Source organism: Eptesicus fuscus, chromosome 9 (genome assembly GCF_027574615.1).
Source record: "Eptesicus fuscus isolate TK198812 chromosome 9, DD_ASM_mEF_20220401, whole genome shotgun sequence".
NCBI lineage: Eukaryota > Metazoa > Chordata > Mammalia > Chiroptera > Vespertilionidae > Eptesicus > Eptesicus fuscus.
Window position 1 is genome coordinate 58644659 of NC_072481.1, and position 22026 is coordinate 58666684.

Here is a 22026-nt window from a genome sequence, read left to right on the forward strand (position 1 = left end):
AAAAGAAAATATATCCAAATCTAAAAGAAAGAAGTACACTGTCACTATTCATAGATGACATGGTGCTACATATAGAAAACTCTAAACACTATACCAATAAACATTTAAAATAAATAAACAAAATCAATAAGGCTACAAGATAGAAATTCAATACATAAGAACCTCTGTTGAATTTCTTTACACTAACAATGAATTATCAGAAAAGAAATTAAGAAAAAAATTCCATTTCAATTGCATCACAAAGAATAAAATTAGCTAGGAATAAATTTAACCAAGGAAGTAAAAGATCTGTACTTGAAAAACAAGACAATGATTAAATAACTTGAAGAAGACACAAATAATTAGAAAGATATTCTGTGCTCATTGATGGAAATAGTTAACATTTTTCAAATATCCACAGTGCTCAAAGCAACCTACAGATTCAACATAATCCTCAAAATTTCAATGGCATTTTTCACAGAAATAGAACAATCTTAATATTTGAATGGAACTACACAAGTCCACAAATAACCAAAGCTATCTTCAGAAAAAAATAGATCAAATTTGGAGGCATGACTTTCCCTACTTAAAATATATTAAAAAGCTACAGTAATCAAACAGTATGGTTTTGGCATAACAACAGATACATAAATCAATTGAACAGAATAGAGAGCCCAGATATAAACCCATGCATATATGGTCAATTAATTTTTAAATATGTTTTAATTGATTTCAGAGAGAGGAAGGGAGAGACTGAGAGAAACAGAAACATTGATGACAAGAAAGAATCATTGATTGACTGCATCCTGCATCCCCCCCTAATAGGGAATGAGCCTGAAACCTGGGCATATGCCCTGACCTGGAATCGAACAGTGATATCCTGGTCCATGGGTTGATGCTCAACCACTGAGCCACACTGGCTAGAAGGACAATTAATTTATGACAAAGGGGTCAAGAATATACAATAGGGACAGAAGAGTCTTTCAATAAATGGTGTAGGGGAAACTGGACAGCCACATGCAGAAGAATGAAACTATACTACCATCTTATGCTGTACAAACAAATTAACTCAAAATGAATTAAAGACTTGAATGTAATACCTGAAACCTAACACTTCTAAAGAAAACATAGGCAGTAAGCAACTTGAATCAGTCTTAGGTATGATTTCATGGATCTGACTTATAAAACAAAGGCAACACAATAAAAAACATTAAACAAGTGGGACTATATAAAACTAAACAATAACAACAAAACTCCACAACAAATGAAATCAACAAAATTAAAAGGTAATTGAAAATATTTGCATATAATACATATGATACACAGTTAATATCCAAAATAATTAAAGATTCCATATAACTCAATAGCAAAAGAAACAACCCAATGAAAAAATGGGCAGAAAATCTGAATAGATCTTTCTTTTTTTTTTTTCCCAACAGCGACATACAACTTGCCAACAGGCACAGGAAAGATGCTCAATGTTATTAATTATCAAGGGAATGCAAATTAAAACTATAATGACATATCACCTCACACATATTAGAATGGCTATTATCAAAAGAAAAATAAGAAGGGTTGGCATGAATATGGAGAAAAGGGAAACCATACGCATTGTTGGTAGATTGTTGCAGCCACTATGAAAAATATTATGGAGTTTCCTCAAAAAGTTAAAACAGGACTACCATATGATTCAGCAATTCCACTTTTAGGTATTTTTTCAAGTAAAACAAAAACATCGATTTGAAAAAGAAATATGCACCTCCATGTAATATGCAGCATTATTTACAATAGCCAAGGTGTTGAAACAACCTAAGTGTTCATCAATAAATGGGTAAAGATGTTAGGTACACTTACAAACAGACACACAATACTAGTAAGCTGTAAAAAGGATGGATTCTTGCCATTCACAACAACACTGATGGATCTTGAGGGCATTATGTTAGGCGAAATAAGTCAGAAAAAGACAAATACCATATTATCTCAAATATATATGGAATCTAAACAACAAAACAAAAAATCTACTTACAGATACAGCAAACAGATTGATGGTGGGGGGAGGTAAAATGGGTGAAGATCAATAAGTATAAACTTTCATTTATAAAATAAGTCATGGGGATATAATGTACAGCATTGTGACTACAGTGAATAATACTAGATTGCAGATTTAACAATTGTTAAATGAGGACATTGTACAAATCCTCATTCTAAGATAAAAATATTTCAGCAACTATGTATGTTGACAGATGCTAACTAGACTTATTATGGTTATCATTTAACAATGTATACAAACATTAAAGTATTATGTTCTACACCTGCAACTAATCTAATGTCATATGCCAATTATACCTCAATTTAAAAAAAAAAAATTAGGAAGAAAACAATAAGGTGTAGCATCCCTCACTTAAAGCAGTGCACTATTAAATTTATTTTTCATAACTAAAGTATCCTCCAATAAAATATCACTGAACTTATCCAGTAAAATATTTTGTCACTGGTAAATACAACTTTCCTTTAGTTTTCAGTGACATAGAGTTTTATAAGACTGCTAGAGGCCCAGTGCACAAAATCCGTGTGTGTGGGGGGCATCCCTCAGCCTGGCCTGCACCCTCTCACAATCCAGGACCCCTCGTGGGATGTCCAACTGCTGGTGTAGGCCCAATCCCACAGGGATTCCTGCAGGATCAAGTCTGAACTGGCAGTTGGACATCCCTCTCACAATCCAGGACGGCTGGCTCCTAACTGCTCGCCTGCCTGCCTGCCTGCCTAATCGCCCCTAACTGCCAGCATGCCTGCCTGATCACCCCTAACTGCTCACCTGCCTGCCTGATCGCCCCTAACCACCTCTGCCTCGGCCCCTGCCACCGCGGCTTCGTCCAGAAGGATGTCCAAAATGACATCCGGAAGGTTGTTTAGCTCTCTGGTCTAATTAGCATATTATGCTTTTATTATTATAGATGTCTTCATCAATACAGGACAAAGATATTTTCCTCCATAAATAAGGGCATGTCCAAAAGAGTTCCCTTTCTTTCTTTCTGTCCTTTTCCTCAACAACCTTATTATTGATCACAGATGACCAATTCTAAGCTAATGTTTATCTAGTGCAAACCTAGTCTAATCATTCTTTTCACTCATTATCTTGCCTCTAAAGGCCAGATAAACATCTACATTCAGATATTTTTATCACCACAATAAGCACTGTTGACACTAAATACAACAAGCATTTACTGAGGAAAATACATACTTCTAATTTTTGTATAGAGCCACTGTATTCTCAGCAAACCAAACTTAAAACCTAGAAAGCATCATAAATTATTCTCTCTCTCTCCTTTTGCCATCAGCTGAGAATTTCCAAATTCCACAGCATCTGTTATTCCTTTATTTCCATTCTCAGTACCATCACCACTTCTGCCCTCGAAGACAAACAGAAACAACTCTCTGCCAAAGGAGATCCTTGTTTCCTGTCTTACTCAACAAATTCGCGCTGCAGAAAACTGCTAACATGAGCTTTGCAAGTATAATTCTTGTTGAATTGCTCTCCTGCTCAAAATCTTGCACTTATTCACCAGGTCCTACATAATTTTAGTTGTCTAAAATATTTTCATAAGATAATATTGTAAATGTGTCTTCTACACTTACACTAAACTCTTGCCAAAATATGCAAATCATTATTCTCATCCTATCCCCTCCATTCTCCTTTTCAGCCCCTACCAGAATGCACTGCTTCTCTCTAGGCTGTCTTCTGTAAGTATCTCAACAAGCATTTCTACCCATTCTTTCTTCTCTCACCTTACATCTTTCAATTCAAATACCTAAGCATATCAATATTTAAATGGAACCATTACTTCCAATGCATAAATCTGTAATTGATTCAAATGTGAGTGTTTTGGGGATGGGGCTCAGCTCCTTGCAAAATATCTTGATTTAGAGAAATTAATGCTAGACTCTGGTATTTAACTTTGCTTACTTATGGTAGTCCAGTAACTTCTATACTCAAATAAGCAACTACCACACAGCACAGTCTAAACTTCAGACCTCATTGTTTTTGAGAGAAGGACTGCTATAAGGTTATATCTAAGAAGTGAAAACCTTGAGAATAACAGATTCTTTGGTTTGTTTACCCATTCATTCCAATGTCAGACCGTGAGACATCAGAGGGAAACAAGGCAAATAAGGCATATCCTGGCCTGAGAGGTTCTCAAAGTTAAACTGGCTCCAACAAATATTGCTGGGTAAGTCCCCATTGTTCATTGTTTATTTCTGTTAAAGAGCCAGCATCTCTCCTGTGGGCAAGGGTAAAAGAAAGGGCTTAAGGGAATCATATTTCTCTCACCTGCTCCCAGGAGCAACAGCTTTTTTTTTTTTTTTTTTTCAAAAAGTATCAACTGCTACTATAGGAGTCTCCTAAACTAAAAAGAAAGTTGAAATCCAATTAAATGATTGGTTATAGCAGTGATTTAACCAGTGTGCTGCAAGAATTTTTAAAACATGAAATACCTGGCTATTTAGTCAGGGCCACTGACCTCTTTCCCTAGATTGTTAAATAAAAAAATAACAACAGGCAACACAACAATAACCATCTAGTATGAATAAAAATTATATCTATATTTGTGGTCATACCAGCAAAAACTTACATTTTTGGTGTGATTCAGAATTTTAGGTAATTAGTTTATGTGTGCCATGAGATGAAAAAGATGAAAATCACTGGTGACAAAATATCCTTCCATATCGACTTTAAGTCAATTGTGTTTTTTTTTTTATTATAAACTAGAGGTCCGGTGCACGGATTTGTGCACTGGTGAGGTCCCTCAGCCTGGCCTGTGCCCTCTCGCAATCTGGGACCCCTCAGGGGATGTCGGACTGCCGGTTTTTGGAGCAATCCCTGGGGATCAGGCCAAAACTGGCAGTCCAACATCCCCCAAAATATATAGTAGTGCATGAAGTGGCAGGGTGCCATACCGCTCCTGCTCATCCCGGCCTCCCTGCACCTGCAACTGCTGCTCGGGTGCACAGAGGGAGTGTCTGCGGGAGAGGCTCGTGCCGCCACAATACACTAACCAAAATGGGGAAGCTCCTTCATTAAGCTTCTGCCCTCTGGTGGTCAGTGCACATCATAGCTACCGGCTTGTCATCTGGTCATCCAGTCGTCTGGTCGCTTAGGCTTTTATATACATAGACTAGAGGCCTGATGCATGAAATTCATGCATGGGAGGGGTGTCCCTCAGCCCAGCATGCACCCTCTCCAATCTGGGACCCCTCAGGGGATGTCTGACTGCTGGTTTAGGCCTGATCCTGCAGTGACAGCCCTCTCACAATCCAGAACTGCTGGCTCCTAACCGCTCACCTGCCTGCCTTCCTGATTGCTCCTAACCACTCTGCCTGCCAGACTGATAGCCCCCTAACCGCTCCCCTGCCAGCCTGATTGATGCCTAACTGCTCCCCTTCCGGTATGATCGTCCCCAACTGCCCTCCCCTGCTGGCCCAATCGCCTCCAACTGCCTTCCCCTGCAGGGCTAAGGGGACTGGGGAACTGAGGCTGGATGAGGCGGGGCTGTGGGGACTGGGGGACTGAGGCTAGATGAGGTGGGGCTGAGTGGACTGGGGGACTGAGGCTGGATGAGGCGTGACTGGGGGACTTAGGCTAGATGAGGCAGGGCTGAGGGGACTGAGCACCGCCATCTTGTGGCTGCGGGTGCCATCATCTTGTGAGGGTGTGATGGTCAATTAGCATATTCCCTCTTTATTATATAGGATACAGTAGAGGCCCAGTGCATGAATTTTTGTACGGGTGGGGTCCCTCGGCCTGGCTGGCGATTGGGGCTGATCAGGGCCAATAGAGACTGGCCAGCTGGGGGAAGGGACCACGGGAGGTTGGCTGTGGAAGCACACTGACCACCAGGGTGCCACTCCTGCATTGAGCATCTGTCCCCTGGTGGTCAGTGTGTCGTCATAGTGACCAGTCAACCAGTCGTAATGGTCGCTTAGGCTTTTATATATATAAATAAGAAATAGTTCCTGTATTTAAGAATTAATAATCATATTAAAACATAGACTTGATAGATTTGTACAAAGTAGTGAAAATGAAGTACTAAAATAATAATAATAATAATAATAATAATAATTAATACTTAAATTACTTCAAAGGGTGAAATGGGTCAAGTACCTGGTAGACAGAGTTTTAATAATAGGGGGACATATTCAGGGAAAGATAATCTTTAGTGTGGTTTCTAGCAAAAGAAAAAAGAAGAAGCAATTTACAGAGGAAATCCCAAAAGCTAAGGACCAAATGCAGAGATGATCAAAATCATCGGTAATAAGAGAAATGCAAATAAGAGCTAAAATGATAGATAATTTTATGATTGTTATATTGGCAAAAACTAGAAAACCTAGAATAATGCCAAATGTTGAAGGTGATATGTACATGAATTGCTTGTGGGAGTGTAGATCGATGCAGGCTTCTGGAGAGCAATCTGGTTGTAGTTCACAAACTAAGTATATATATAGATACTCACAGCAGCCCCACTCATGCGTTTATAACACCCACCCACATAAGCAATTATTCTCTTACAATCCATGAAAGGGCATATGCAAAATTTTTCATATAATATTTCATGAGATAGTAGGCAATAATTAGAAATAATACATTAAATGTACACATAACATGAAAACACTTTAAAATAGTACTTACTGTGTAGAACTCTGAAGTATCTGATATTTTACCATACTTTCAAGTTAACAAATTAGTCTGCAACAGTTATCTGTAATCCTGGCACAAAACATAAGATCTAGATCAGAGAGAACGTATTTCTTAATCATGGTAATGCAAGTCGCATGGCCTTCATGATTATACCCATTTCTCCTGCCCTCAGTCCAACAGAGGCCATACTGGTGGCCTAGATGAAGGTTAAATACACGGTGAGTTTACAATAAAGGAATCAGCTTGTTCTGTCTTTCCACTAGACCATCATTCACCCATTGGCTTTCCTTATCGTTGTCCCATTGTGGTTGTAAGAGTTGTGCTCCAGTTCTAGACATCACACCATCACACCTATACTTAATACAGAAATACCTGGGGATTGGAAGTGCCACAATGAGCTCCCCTTTTCTTGATAAAGGAAAGCTTCCCAGAAATCCATGCTATTACCTCCTATAGAGACATTTGGTCCAATAGCTGGGAAAGCTGAGGAATTGGAAACATGACTGTCATGTTTGGTATAGACCACTTTACCTCAGCAGGAGCAGAGAGCTGTATACAATCATGGTGGAGTCTTGTTAGCAAGAAAGAAGCTATTCATAGTTAAAAGGGTAGGTGATTTACAATGCATGTCATATATGTTAATCAAGATAACTCAAGAACTGTGGTGAAAGATAGTATAAGCATTCAGTTATACAGATTCAATAAAAAGACAATTTAACCTATTTTGCCAGACATGTGGTGTGTTGTGGGGCGGGGAGAGGAAGAGAGAACACATAAATGTCAAGGGCCCTAGTACAAATCTTCTATTACTTTTAGTTCCCATCACTCCTTTCCTTATTAATCTCCTGAGGGGGTATACCTCTTTTGGTTGAAATTGGTTAATAATCATACAACAGTCCCAGAGTACTCAAGGCATCAGCTCTCTGTGAAGGGATGTGGGGCAGAAGCATTTAACTTATATAGATTCCCATCTGGTAGGATTAAGATTCTACCTTGTATGAAAATGGCAGTCCATTGAGGATGGGTTAAAAACTAATGTCCATTTTATAATTTTGTGGTAAATTCTATTATATTTCCTTAATTTAATAAACTTCATAAGCTTAGTTCTCTTTTTTGGACCATCCATTCTTGACTATCTCTTTGTCCTAAAAAAGAATAATTCAGAGAAGTTTCTGAAATTTCCTCTGACAATGTTGTCACATTCCAAGAAATATTATGGTTATTTTTTTTAAATCAACTTCCACTCTGATTAATAACAGTTTGGTGGTAATTCAGAAGGTTAGTTTTTAGTTCATATACACATGTAAGATGTACAGTAAGTTACCTTATGTATAAAAATCTCAAATAATTGCTCCCCAAATATACATAGCTATTTAAATTCAATAAATATTAATCTATCAATCAAAACTGAATAGAAGCAATTTGAGTCTTGATTTTAATTTCCCTTGGCAAATTTCAAAGAGGAGTAGATGCAGTCTGCATTACAAATTATGTTCAAATCCTATTTAAAAAAAAAAATCTCTCTAAAAATTTCTAAAGCTGTCTAGCCAGTGTGGCCAGTGGTTGAATGTCTACCTATGAACCAGGAGGTCACATTTTATTCGCAGTCAGGGCACATGCCCAGGTTGCGGGCTCAATTCCCAGTGGAGGACATGCAGGAAGTAGCTGATTAGTGATTCTCTCTCATCATTGATGTTTCTATCCCTCTCTCCCCTTCTCCCTTCCTCTCTAAAATCAATAAAGATATTTTGAAAAAAAATGTTCAAAAGCTTCAAATCCACATTGGCTCTTGATGCCCTTAATCCATTTTTCCACTGTTGGTAGATCTGTGTTTCTCAATTGCTCTTTCCAGTGCTAGCTCATAGATTTTCTGCTCTTCTGGTTCTTGTTCTCACTTATTAACCTTGATTTTAATAATATCCAAGAAGAATAGGACTTGACAAATCCTTCTTAGAATGTTATTAGCAGTAGGAAGGATATGGGTTGGAGAGAGGAGCCAACTACATGAAGATGTGATGAATATGTATACATTAGTATTTATAGATATTTTATACAAAATAACACTTTTCTTAATTATCTTAAACAAATAGGTAGTGGTGCACAAGTATTAGAAGACTGAAAGATATAAAAGCCACTGGGAGGCCAAAATGAAATGACAATAAAAGAAACAGAAGCAGAAAAGAGGAGATAAGATGGCAACCACCGGGGAAAAGGCAGGAAATAGGGAGTTGCTGTTCAAAGGTTATAAAGTTTCATCATTCTGGATGAAAACCTTCTAGAGATCAGCTGTACAATATTGTGCTGTTAACTAACAATATTGTATTGCACTTAAAAATTTGTTAAGAAGGTAGGTCCCATGTTACTTTTTTTCTTTAACCACAATAAAAAAAATTGTAACATGTGAAAGAGTCAGTGCAATAAAACTTTGCAAGTAAATGGAATCAGTTTTAATTTTTATTCAAGTAAACAAAATAATTAAAAGTGAATGTGAAATCTCAATAAAAATTCATAGTTGATAGCATCAAAACAACAGAAATGCAACTTCCATTTATACAATAATATAAAAAGTTCAACTAAAAATAATGTATTCTATCATATTTCCAAATTCTTAGATAATAAAATATTTGCTAAAATTTTAAATGCCAAACTTATAAAAAACACAATTGCCAGAAACAAAGTATTGTAACAAAATTACAGGAACAAGAGAATAGCTGTGCTTCAGTACTGCTGATTAAATAAAATATAACTGCTTTCAAGGAGGAGGAAATGAAACCAGGAGGTTTAAAAAAAAACAATATTAAGGTTTGCATAAATAAAGTAGAATCAAATCAGAAAAGACTGCATATGTTTATTACCAGAGATTTTCTACAAAATCTTTCTACAAAAGCTTCTACAGTCTCTATGCTTAACAATTATGGGAATTTTTCAACTTTTAGCCCTGGAAAATATGAGAAATACAGGTGATTTGACTCTGTAAAAATGACTTTAAGAGAATTTTATTGTCATACATATGTTATCAATGTCCAGCAGAATAAGACTATTTATTATGTCCACAGTGCTTTGTTCATGTCTCCTTAATCAAGACAAAGAACCACCAAGTCAGTCACATATAGCACTAAATCCAAACTACATTTCAGACTTTTAGACATTGTGTTTTGGACTTAAATAGAAACTATATTGAGCTTTTCCACTATTATCTGATGATCAGTAACGAAGATGTCCTTCTGCTTATCCATAAGCATTAATTAACAATTTATTTATTTCTTAGCAAAGTGATTGGGACCTGTGTGTATGCGTGTGTGTGTGTGTGTGTGTGTGTGTGTGTGTGTTTGAAGAGGTTGGGAAATAATGTAATTATATCACAAAGTGATAATTTATAGGTTAATAAATAAAGATTTAATAACGAAATGATATGTGCTTGCTATAGGTGCTTTTTCTCATAATCTATTCTTTTGTAGTTACTCTACATATAAGCATTAGAAATTTTCTACACAGTTATTAAATAATAAATGTATTATTAGCAATGAGTAAACCTAGAAATTTTTTTAGCAACAGTAATTAGTCCTCATAACACCCTAGTAACTGTGATATTTTACTACCATATGATTTATTTTTTTATTTTTTTTAAACGAAGCAATCTATTCAATTTCTAGGGTATGCTTTTGGCAGGAAAAATTAAAGATGTTGGTTTTATTCCCAGACCTGCCACCCACATGCTGTGTGATGCATTTATACTCATTTTGCCTCAGTTTCTCCCATGACTGAAATAAAATAGTAATGGTTGTCACTTTCAAATCTCATTGGGTTGCTCTGAGAAATAATGAGTGTAGTGTGAAGTAGTTTGACAGAATGAGGCAAGGATCTTTGAACATTAAAGAGAATTCAATATAATGTTTTAACAATAATAATATTACTATTAAACAACTGTATAGCACTATACAGTCTTATTTCATTAGCTATTTCTCACCCAAACCCATTTGGGAAATTTGGTGATAAACCTTTTAAGAAAGAAAGGAAGCTAAAATAGCCATAGAAAAAAGGCAGTGTGTACATGACACTTAAAAACAAAGCATTATAAACCAAATGAAAATTTTGAAGTTGTTTAGGCTGAAACCTATTCAACTGCAGCTTGCATTATAATCAGCAAGCTTTAGCATTTCCAAGTTTTACTGAAATATACAAAATTCTTAATAGAAATTCCAGGAAGTTCAGAAACTTCTCAGCACTATATGTAAATGTAAGGGGCAAGAAACAATCACTTTCATGACAAATATTTCATGTTCCTAATCTGAGTACCAAAAGTGACTCTGTTAATGGAATATTAAAATGGAATCATTGTAGGAATGAATATTGGAAAACTTTTCCTGCTTTGTTTTTTTAAAATTTCTTTATTAATTAAGTTATTACTTTTTTTATTATTTCTTTTCATTTCCTATTGAGTCATGAGTGGGTAATTGAACATATATTCCTTTTATGTCATATAGTCTTATAGAGATTTTGTTTTATGGCAAACCACTTAGTAATGGCAAACTATTCTCTTTCCTAAGACAAATGTAAAACTTAGGTTATAGAATTTTAAAAATATATAATTTGAAATTTATATATTTTTTACTTGGATTTTTAAAATTCAAGAAAAATTGCTGCTATATTATCACACTGGGGTTTTATAATAAAACTACTTGAGAACTAGATGGTTATTTATTTTTATAAATTGTAACCTTAGATAGTTTTAGATAGTGGAGTTAAGGATACCTAGGTTATACTTTCTCCACTTATCCAATTGTTAGCTTATGATTTTCCAAAGAGGCTCCGGAACAATTGAAGCTATACAGTTTTTTCAAGGAATGTGTAGAAACTGAGCAAAATATATACAATCAGTTGTGCATTTTATTTTTGTTATACTCAATTTTTTTCAAAGCTATTTCTATGTGATCCTTTGTAATATTGTGATCACTTTCCAAAAGAAACGTGACCTACAGAAACAGAATGTGAAATGTTCCTAATAGATTGGTTCTCCCTGAGATTCCAAATAAAACTTCATGATGACCTTACCATTTGTACTCAGTTTTTAATGCTACAGTAATGATAGTGGTATTTTGCTTTCTAAAAGACACATAATAAGATTGATATAAAAAATCTCACCTACATAAAACAATTTTTCCTGCAGATATACATCTGAAAATAGTGATTCCAAAGTAATTTAAAATATCCTATATAAGTACTATATAATAAAAGGATAATATGTAAATTGACCCTAACTGTGGAACGACAGGTTGCTATGACATGCACTAACCACCAGGGGGCAAACATTCAATGCAGGAGCTGCCCCTGGTTGTCAGTGTGCTCCCACAGAGGGAGATCTGCTCAGCCACAAGCCAAGCCTCTCCCACTTCCTGGGCAGTGGTAAGGATGTCCGACTGATGGCTTAGGCCCACTGCCATCAGTCGAACATCCCCCAAGGGCTCCCGGGCTACCAGAGGGATGTCTGACTGCCAGCTTAGGCCCGATCCCCCAGGGAGTGGGCCTAAGCCGGCAGGTGGACATCCACCGGGGAGTGCTGGATTGCGAGAGGGTGTAGGCCAGGCTGAGGGGACCCCCTCCCAAGTGCACAAATTTTCATGCACTGGGCCTCTAGTAGATATATAAGTGGAAGTTTGCCATGATTTGAGAAGAAAATGCAGCATTTTTGCTATCATATCTGACATATGAATTAGGGCTAATGTTTCTCTCATTATGAAATGTGAAATATTTGTCCATAGAGTTGACATATACCTTTTGTTTTAGAGGACCATAGGAAAGCATTATCTTAAATTTTTGCTTAAAATAATGTGCTGTTTTTAATAGCACACTCAATGACTGATGGTTTCACAGCTTTCTAGATTGTGTGTTAGAGTTAGTGTGCTGCAGTCAATGCACATCTCTACCTAACTCCATGTTAATGACATTACTAGGATAACTTGAAATAGGTCAAGATGATGGTGTACACCAAGGAAATCAGTGAATGTTACATAGTAGGACTTTTTCTCCTCTAGAGTCAGTTGTTAGGTTGCACTGCCTGGGATACCAGATAATAGTTCTGAGACCCAATTCTAACATGGGGGGCATTCTATAACACCAAGTAATGTACTTAAATGCTTTCCAAAGGGCCCCTTATTAACATAACAAAAGACACCTTTATTGCTCTCATCAATTCTGAAATTCCAAAAACTTTAGGAGCTCTGGGCCAAGAATGGGGATGAAGCCCCTAAATATATTTCCTATTATAAATCACAATTTCCACCTCCCAATAAGAATATGCTCTTAGGGATTCTATCTGCTGTACTATGTTGTTAGACAATGAAAACAGTAAACTACTACTATCAAGGAGTATATCATAAACAGAACATATGTGGGAAAACAATGATAGATCATTTCATTATCAATAATTTAGTACAGTTACTCCAGTTCCCATGAACATGTTGTGATGTCTAGTATATATGTTTTCAAAATATAATGCTACCTTTGTAGAGGTAAATATTGGAACAAGTTGATTAGTAAATCATTGAAAATGATAATACAATCTTCAAGAATGAAATGTATAGCTCGGTAATATCTTCCAATACTATGGGAGCCTGTTACTGATGAGATATCCTCTCCATTCAAAACACACATTACCTTTCTACTATATTCTTTATAGAGATAAGATAACAGATTTATGTATACATTTCTCTCCATTGGATTTAACAAACTTCTGAGAGAGTAAGAAAGGAAAAAATAAAATGTCCACTAACATAATAGGAATTAAATGGCAAATACTCTATCTATTTGTCCAATATCTAATTGTTCTGATTTTAGAAATTCCAAGTGGATATCTAGTCATATAGAATATTGAAAAACAGTTGAAACTACACAGTTTTATAATAATCCTACTTCCTTTGCCCTGTTTTATTTCCCCCTACTCCCCTACATATAACTTTTCATATATTTATTTTTCTGTTCTTATTCTTCTTGAAGTATGTTGTTAAACCTTAAGACCTCATAAATTAAATCCTTAGAGTTATGAAAAAAGTAAGTGAGGTCATTTTGGAGTTGTGTGGCTAATTTACAATCTGAACACTTGCATTTTTTCCATGTTAAAGAAACTTTAAAAAGTTATCAATAGATTTCTTTGTTGCTTTTACTAATGAAGTTGTATTTTTTTCCACCAGTGGTAGGTGTTGAATAATTTGAATAGGAATTTGAAGGTTCATGGCTTCCAAACCAGCAGGAGTTAAGGCTTAATTGCTTGGAAATACATTTTCATGGCTGATACCAGTAACAGAAAATGTCTGTATGTCAAGAGGCTCTGTGCTAATCAGTTAACCATAACATGTGCCACCCCATATCTAGGGACAATGTAACTGTTAACAGCTTGAAGCTATTAAAAATGTACCAATGGGAACTTTCTTATACTTTTCCCACTAATATGCTTCTTCATCTAAATAGAGGGATAGAGATACTGTCAATAAGAATGTAAGTACATCCACCTTGTTTGAGCTTCAAAACACATTCATTACATCTAATGTTGCTCATTAAGGTAACACTGTAAAAGTCAATCAGTTGTTAATATGCTCTCTCTGTGTCAACTCGGAAGCTGCCTATCAGATCTGGTTACACTCCAGAGACAAGGATTTGATTTCCAGCTCTAGAGATCAGGTCAAGAATTGCAATAACAATTAGTAATTAGTAGTTAGATCTCAATTTGCCACATTAGAAGGTCATTTCTCTGAAGCATTTGGTCTCAGGAGAAGAAAGGAATACGGGAGACAATAAACTGTTGAATATTTAAAATCTAGGAAAGACTGTAGAGTCAAGATGTTCTTTGAAATCTTTAGACATTCCAAGATAATGAGATCTTTCTTCAGATCTCATATTTTTAAAAATCAATTCATGTCTTTAGGCCTTAATTCTAGGTTTTGCACTAACACATACAGTGTGCAAAACAATGTCCTTGGTTTAAGATATGTTTGTCACCTTTAAAATGATGATATCCCTGTGAAGAGGGATGAAAGACAATATGTAAATACTATTTTAAATACTTTTTACTATCCTCATCAAAATTATGGTTCAGCCCTAACTGGTTTGGCTCAGTGGATTTAGCATCGGCCTGCGGACTGGGGAGTCCCAGGTTTGATTCAGGTCAAGGGAATGTATCTTGGTTGCGGGCACATCCCCCCAGTGGGAGGTGTGCAGGAGGCAGCTGATCAATGTTTCTCTCTCATCGATGTTTCTAACTCTTTATCCTCTCCCTTCCTCTCTGTAAAATATCAATAAAATGTATTTTTAAAAAATAAAAATAAATTATGATTCAATAGTGTATAAAAATCTAAACAGGGCAATTTATATTAAAGTAGAGCTACACTTTATGGTATGAATGTGACTAGTTTTCAATAATTTACATAAAGGAACAATCTCAGCTAAAATCTAAGATATGTGTAAAATGCATTTTCTGTACTTTCTATATTGAATTTTGCTAGTTTACATGCCAATAAATCAGAATAAACTTAACCCTTGTCATTGTTGGAACTTCTACCCAATCCTCAGTTTGACATGTTTAATATTCCCAAATCTTACCCTGGGTTCCTGCAATTGGGTAGGGGTGGGGCAGTGTCTCTGTTCACCAGTCAACACTACATCTTAACTGCAGAGATATTCCATGTATCACTTTGTGCTTGCCCACCAGGACTGGGAGATTTGTTGGTGCCACATGGTATCACTTGGGATGTGGTGACTATATGGGAAGTAGAATTATTGGTGCCTCAATTGCTATATCCACTGATGCCTTTGGGAGCTTTGCCGCTCTGGGGTCTCACTGCCTCTACCAGGAAACTGTCAGAAAATAGGATCCCCGTTTCTACCATTTCAGAGTCTATGCACCTGTCTCTCCCATCCACAGCCAACGTGTCTTTTGAGCTTTATAGAAACACTTTTATCTTCATTGGTTTTTCCAAGACCTCTTTTTTTCTCTCAGAACCTACCTTTTTCCATATACTGAGATTAAAAAAACAAATACCAGGACATTTTATAGATGACTGCTGCCTGAAATGTCACAACATACCTCTTATGAGAAAATAAAACAGTCAACTAACTGTCTTAGTAGAGAAGAAAATAGGCCAAAAAAAAAATGCAGACAGAAGAAATTAAACATAAATTAATAGCCCAAAATATTATCCAGTCATATGCAGAGAATAAATACTTGAGAGTTTCATAAAATATAGGTTATATGAAAAGTTTTGATGATATAATTTAGTTATAAACAATATGAATTATTCCAGTATCAGCTAAGTACTAGAAATTCTAAAAGCAAACATTAGTCTTAAACTTGTAAACATGTAGGTATTATTAATGATTAAAGGAAGAATTTTATTACTAGAATCTTTCACAGCAAGTCTGCTGGTTTCTTAAAGAAAATAGTAAGTCCTAACAGGAAAAGATGAGTGTAATTTATGGCATTAAGAATTGCATGAGTTAAGCACATTTGGATGCAGGAAACAAAGGCCTAGCTTAGGTTACCTCAAGTAATGCAGATTTACTGCAAAGATCTCCAGTATTTCCATTCAGCAGAAGCTTTCAATAGGATATCTGGTTGGAAGGCAGAACTAAACAAGTGGTCTTATATTTGCCTTTCATAACATACACATCGCTTTTATTTGCATTTTATAAACTCCTTAATCCCACTGATATGGAATAAAGTTAATAATACAAATATATCAGTATGCTGGCATGTAAACAGTATTAGAGAGATAAGTAGATGTCTTTTGAAGAAAAACAGGTGTAAAACTAAAATAAAACCAACAGCACAAAGACAATGAAAGACAAAAATAGGTCAATTTAACTTTAATTGCTCTCCATAAAATATAATAGAAAGTAAAACCTGCTACTTTACATAAATGCTGGGTATGATTTACCCATATATGAAAATAAAATCAAATAGCTTTTGTGTTAACATTAAAGAAATAGAGAACAATCAAGAGTTGTTTAAACAAGATAACCCTCCCATCCCCTGTATTGTGATACCACAAGTACACCAGGTTTAAGCTGAATTTTGGTGTGGATGTAGTCAGCACTGTGGGCCACCCAGAAGTGGTACTGACCTTCTCAAGAGAAGGACCAAGAGGAAAGATAGACATAATCAAAAGGAGAATATAAAAGCACAATTTTGAGGTTTTTTTATGAATATCTTAATCCAAACATATATACTTGACAACCTTGGAGATATTGCAAAAGTCTTTCTTTTATGGCTGGTTCTGGACAGGTCAATATAGTTGACAATTCATATCATTCTACTTCCATTTGCCTTAACTACTAACTTAGCTGACTGGAAGAAACTATAAATTGGGAATAGTGAAGGCTTTTCTTCCTTATATCCTGGGATTGCAGTGATACAAATAGGGCTTTTCCTTCTCTGGTCATCAGCTCTGGGGTTTAGACCTTCCCAGACAATGTTGAATAGAGAATAGTGTCAGCAGGAAACACCAAAGATTCTTGAAGTCCAATAGCAACTTAATATAGGGTGGTGCAAAAGTAGGCTAAGGTTGTTAATATGGAAAATAGTATAATAATTAATAAATAATATTACAAGAATAAACTGTGGGCCCGGCCAGCATGGCTCAGTGGTTGAACATCGACCTATGAACCAGGAGGTCACAGTTGGTTTATGGGTCCTGCCATATGCCTGGTTTGCGGGCTCGATCCCCAGTGTGGGACATGCAGGAGGCAGCTGATCAATGATTCTCTCTCCTTATTGATGTTTCTATCTCTCTCTCCCTCTCCCTTCCTCTCTGAAATCAATAAAAAAAAGTTTTAGTCATTAAAAAAATAGTTTTAAAAAAACACACGTGTTTATATACGCACAACTGTTAACCTACTTTTGCCCAATCCTGTATATTGAAAATTTCCTGTTACTGTATCATCTAGAAAATGATATTCTCAAGGTATTAAACCTTATGCCCTGCTCATTTAGAAGTCACAAAAATCAAATTTCCTGTATTAATCTGTTTCTATTCTGACCCAAAGAGTTACGGCCGGGGAAAGGGTAATTTGGTACAGAAAGTATATGGACAGCTACCTAGAGTTGCTGCAATGCTGCAGGACTTTGTGCAAGACAGTTTTCCTCAGAAGCAGGTCAGTACATTTCTGGAACCAGGAGCATAGTAGATGCCTTTGCAGTATGCGAATCTGTAGGAAAAGAAGTGCAAAGTTACATTAATTGACAAGGAAATTCCAAATATAATAATCTACACATTATAAAGGGAATTTTAACTCATGAGTTAACTTTAAAACAAAAATAAAATGTGATGTACAGAAAACAAAAAATAAAATTTTAATTTCTTGTCTAAAATATCTGGCTGTATAAAAGAATGTCTTATTTTAGATATTTTTTATCAATATGTAACTTGAATATGCATTCTCTATTAATCTTTCAATGTGTAGGCATTTAGAGCACTGAAAGAGTTCTGTACATACAATTCTACCTACAAAGCATTATATTTAACACTGAGCCTACAAAACTGCCAAGATTATATGTTTTTATCTTCAGTGAAAAGCCTACTCCCAAAAATTATCAGTGACTACTTGGGTCCCCTCTTGTGGCTATCTAGGAAACAATGGGAACTTTCTTCAGTAATACAATATTATGTCTCCTTCCACTCTGTATTCAACTTGCAATTCTCCATGGTAATTTCTGTTGGTCACAATTTCCATCAGTGGTCAGATCTTGGCAATGAGTATCAGGCAGGAAGTTCAGTAGTCTTCTCAGGAGCAGTGTCTCATGGTTGCAGACCTAGATCTTAGGCTGTTTGTAGCTCTAGATGTCTCTGAGACAGCTCTCACCCACTGCCTGTCAGTTACTCAGGTAGGTCTAATTATGTCTTAATGTATTATTTTATCTTCAAAGTTTCCTCTTTGACCCATGGATTGTTTAGAGGTTATATTGTTTAGTTCCCAAGTGTTTGAAGAAATAGTTTTCTCTATTTCTCCTGCTAAGTACATGAGCATTATAGATATAGAAATAGGTAGATGACAGATGATAGAGATAGAGATTAGAGATAGAGATATATAGATAGATATAGATATAGATATAGATATAGATAGATATATGAGAGAGATATAGAGAGAGAGATAGAGAGAGAGAGAGAGAGAGAGAGAAATAACTCTGAAATGCATGGAGATAGAAGACTGACTAGGGAACTAAGAACCTAAGAAACAGTATTTGCTGTTTTCTTCTTTCTTCATAAATCCCAGACTTAGAGCAGAAGAAACTAGCAAGCAACCTGGACAAACCAATAGGTGGAGACTATAAAAACAAAACAAACAACAAAAAACACCAACCAAATGAGAACAGTGACAAGTGTTCTCTCTCTAACCAAATGACTAGAAAATGGGCAGCCTAATAAGATAAAGAATAGTGACTACTTTCCAAAAAAAAAAAAAAATCATTATTTTCTGGGGTGCATACATGTTATATGAAATAGTTGTATAACATAGGACAAAAAAGCATGTCTTTCACGGATTCCCCATTGCCAAATAATTATTGTTATACCAATTATTGATATATCCTTATTTCTCATTAATTTAATCTAATTAACTATTTTCATAATTACAATAGCTTTAAGTGTGCCATAGATTTTTTCTTGTGAATGAGGTGTTTTTACTCTAGCTTGTCAATGGTGGGGATTAGAATGAAGGAGATCAAATATCTCAATATTTTGAACTATGAAAAAATCATCATCCTTTTTTTCTAAAATGCTAATATAATATGATTCTCTTTCAGATTATTATAAAATAGTTTTGCATGCAAAGCAGAAATTGCACAAGGATCATGAAGATGACATTAAACAAAGATATAAGAGCATATAATAATTTTTAAGTAATTTAAAAATAAATATCAACAATAAAAATTATTTTACATTGTGATGTTGGGAGTAAAAAAAAAACACATAGATTAAGTTAAGGATAATAAAGTCAGATAAAGCCACACAAATGAACTACACTTTTTAATCTTTTTCAATTATAATAAAAAGGCAGCAAAATTCAGTTTTGCTAGTATTATTAGTTCATAGCAAGTTGTAAAACACCTCTTATAGTAATCTTGAAACTAAAGGAAGACTGTTTATTTTTAGTGGAATATTCATTAGTAATGCTGATCCTGTAAATTTTATGCCAGACTGATAAAATGTATGAATATAATATTTTCTGTGATCTTGAAAAAGGTGATGATTTTAACATAATGAAGAGGAATACAAAGCCATTATGTGCAATTAATATTTGACAAAAGGAGGCAAGACCATACAGTGGAGTCAAGACAGTCTCTTCAATAAATGGTATTAGGAAAACTGGACAGATACTCGCAAAAAAATGAAACTAGACCACCAACTTACACCATACACAAAAATAAACTCAAAATGGGTAAAGGACTTAACCATAAGATGGGAAACCATAAAAATCTTAGACGAAGCTGTAGGCAGCAAAATAGCAGACATTTGTTGTAGCAATATATTTAATGATACAGCTCTTAGGGCAATGGAAACTAAGGAGAAAATAAACAAATGGGACTACATCAAAATAAAAAGCTTCTGCACAGCAAAAAAAAAAAACCATCAACAAAACAACAAGAAAGCCCACTGCATGGGAGAACATATTTGCCAATGTCATCACCAATAAGGGTTTAATCTCCAACATTTACAGGGAACTCATACAACTTAACAAAAGAAAGATAAACAACCCAATAAAAAAATGGGCGGAGATATATGTACTACTATATGTAATACTTTAAACAATAATAATAAAAAAAAGGGCAACGGACCTAAATACTTTTCGAAAGAAGACCAAGGAAGGCCAAGAGACATATGAAAACATGCTCAAAGTCACTAATCATCCGAGAGATGCAAATCAAAACACCTGTCAGAATGGCTATAATCAACAAATCAACAAATGACCAGTGCTGGAGAGGATGAGGAGAAAAAGGAACCCTCCTTCACTGCTGGTGGGAATGCAGACTGGTGCAGCCACTGTGGAGAACAGTATGGTGTTTCCTCAAAAAATTAAAAATGGAACTGCCATTTGACCCAGTAATACCAATTCTATGACTATATCCCAAGAAATCAGAAACACCAATCAGAAAGGATATATGCACCCCTATGTTCATAGCAGCACAATTTACCGTAGCTAAGATTTGGAAACAGCCTAAATGCCCATCACCAGATCAGCGGATTAGAAAACTGTGGTACATCTACACAATGGAATACTACACTGCTATAAAAAGGAAGGAATTCTTACTATTTGCAACAGCGTGGATGGAACTGGAGAGGATTATGCTAAGTAAAATAGCCAGTCGGTGAAAGAAAAATGTGAAAAGCCATGGCCAACGTGGCTTTGGGTTCAAAGGCTTGGAGAAAGAGCTGATGCACAAATCGATACACAAGACAATAATAATTAATTTTGAAATTATGGGGGGAGGCCAGGGAAAACTCAACTGTAGCAGTCAAGTTCCACTGAGTCTCCTTTCAGAGCTGCTTTTATTTACTAGAATACACAATTGCCTTTTAGGAATGCAAACAAACATATCAATGGTAATGTTTAGTAAACAGTAAGATTATCAGGTTTGGGGGAGTTTGCTTTAGGCCATTGAGTCAGCAGTAGGTAATAAAATATAAATATTCACCCTGTGAATGTGAAAGGGGAGCCCAAACTCAGCCTTCTGGTGGACTCCTCACATTTATATTAATTACTGTTGATCTTGGTTTCCAGCAGAAAAATACCACATGATCTCACTCATTTATGGATAATAAAGAACATTATAAATTGATTAACAAAAATAGATACAGAGGAAGAGAAACATGGAACAGACTGTCAAATGACAGCGGGAAGGCTGAGGAGGGTTGGGGGGTGGGGAGAGGTAAGAGATCAACCAAAGGACTAGTATGCATGCATATAAGCCTAACCAATGGATGCAAGACACTGGGAGGGGGTGAGGGCATGTGCGGGCAGGGGGTGGGTGGGAGGGGGTGTAGGGAAGGTCAATTGGAAAATAAAAAAGGAGATGTATGTACTATTATTTGTAATACTTTAAACAATAAAGAATTTTAAAAAAGAAGCAATTGGGGAAAAAAGAAGAACACACATGAATATGTTATTACAACATTTTAAAAGTTTTTGTAAACGATGAATCGCAAGTCACATAATTAAAGGTAAATAAAGAATACAAATGGTTAGGATGGTAAAGGTTTTGTTGACGAGCCACCGTTGCTCCTGTGAAGCACGGTGATAGGCATTTAATCTGGAACGGGACTATGGGGCGTTTACATTCAGACAGATATTAAAGTGGATTCTCATTA

The 22026-nt window shown here is 35.7% G+C and overlaps 1 long non-coding RNA gene across 3 annotated transcripts in view; it reads right to left on the bottom strand.

Annotated features, from left to right (window-relative positions):
- Window positions 1-22026, bottom strand: part of LOC129150242 (uncharacterized) — a 203839-nt gene that overhangs the window by 147409 nt on the left and 34404 nt on the right. For 2 of the 3 annotated variants that reach the window (XR_008556970.1, XR_008556971.1), the window contains exons 3-4: window positions 17760-17869; window positions 6665-6742 (exon numbers count right to left, since the gene is read on the bottom strand). This is a non-coding gene — a long non-coding RNA (uncharacterized LOC129150242). The remainder of the gene's footprint in view (window positions 1-6664; window positions 6743-17759; window positions 17870-22026) is intronic. The other variant, XR_008556972.1, reaches the window with a different exon arrangement.